We start from the raw sequence: 1,628 nt of genomic DNA on the forward strand, positions 1-1,628 counted from the left end.
CAGGGCCTGCTTCCCTTCAGTGCAACCCCTCAGGTAGGGCTGGTCTGCTGCTGCAGCCAGACCTCACCAAGCTCCCGGGGTGGCACGTGTCAACCAGCAGTCCCCAAACAAGCCCAAAGACCTGGCCGAGCAGACTGGGAAGGTATGGGCTGGTCTGGAAGAAGTCAGACCTTTTCTTGGGGGTTCTCATGGCTTCATGGGGGTGTATGTGCCCCTACACTATGGCCCAGGGGGGGCTTGGAGGGCATTTCCGGCGCCCAGCCTGAGTTGCCTTCAGTGATGCCAGGGCACGTCCTATCTCCAAGCTGGAGGAGTCTGCTAGCTTCCTTCAACAAAACCCAGATTCCAAAAACCAACCCCACATTCCAAAAACCAACCCGAAAGAAAAGTGAAAAGGCACCTCAGAGAAAAAATAAATATCACCAAAGAAATATCTCCAAACATAAACATACAGCAAAACACACAAAAAGTAAACTATAAGCAGTGACAAAACCCAATCTAAGCAAAAATGCAAAAAGCTTCTCCAATTGTACGTGTGCAAATCGAATTACATACAAGAAATAAAATGAGGTGTTTACTGGCGTGAGAAGTGTTTCCCCTTTCAGGAACTTTTATTCCCGAAAGTCTTTCCATTTCAAAGGAAAGTTTTCTCTCCTTTAATAAATTAAATGTTTTCCCTCGAGTTTTTTTTTTAAGAACTTAGGATCACAGTGGAAGGGAAAACAAACAAACAAACCCAAATCTTTTAGGAAAAAAATGTACGAAAACTAAAGACCAGGCAAGAGATGAGAGATGCTCAGAGCACAAGACGACACTAATCCTGATTGGGAATTTCTCTCCCTGGGGAATTGTCATCAATTACGAATTAATTGGTTTAGGAGTCTATTAAGATTGGCATTGGCAAAACCATCGAAGGCTCCCAGCCCACACCCTGAGAGGCGCCTTCCTCTCCCAGGGCAGGCAGGAATCGCACCCCTTCCTGTGCAGGGCAGATGGAGGTCCCTAACCCAATGTCCTCTTGGGTCGCTGACCAGACTTGGGCCACGTGTGTGGAGGCCTGAGAGCCAGTATACATTCAGTGTCGCCGCCTCTGTTCATAATGCCCTCAAGAACTGGAGTGTGGGTTTCTTTGCCCCAGAAGCAGCAGCCCTGCGGGCAGAGAGCTCTGGCTTACTTCCACTACTGGAAATGGGGGGAAGCCACAGGAATCTTCAAATGGGGGAGGTGCTCTCCTGTCTGCCTGACCTGAGAGTCCTGACGTGAAGAGGAATTCTCCAGAAGGTGGAGAGTCCCTGAGCTCAGGGGCAGCCAGCAAACAATCCCTGCAGCTTCTGGAACACAAGCCCGGCACAGCATCCTTCTGAGAACAGGGCTTTCCAACTTCCTTGCTTTCAGAGTTCCTGGGCTGGCTGTAACAGCTCCCTCGCAAAATGGCTGTATCTCGCCCAGTGGGAAACTGGTCTCGGCCCGCCGGCTCCCCCTGCTGGTCAAACACCGGCACTCACGTCCTCAGCACTGGAAGCTCCCAGAAGAGCCCACAAGAGGGCAGCACCGGCCCAGAAACTGCAGGCCTGGGCCCTCAAGCAAATTGCCACAAGCGAGGCTGCAGCCAGGAGTCCCATCTGTGG

Source organism: Lipotes vexillifer, unplaced genomic scaffold (assembly GCF_000442215.2).
Source record: "Lipotes vexillifer unplaced genomic scaffold, Lipotes_vexillifer_v1.1 scaffold1771, whole genome shotgun sequence".
In the NCBI taxonomy this organism is placed as follows: Eukaryota; Metazoa; Chordata; class Mammalia; order Artiodactyla; family Lipotidae; genus Lipotes; species Lipotes vexillifer.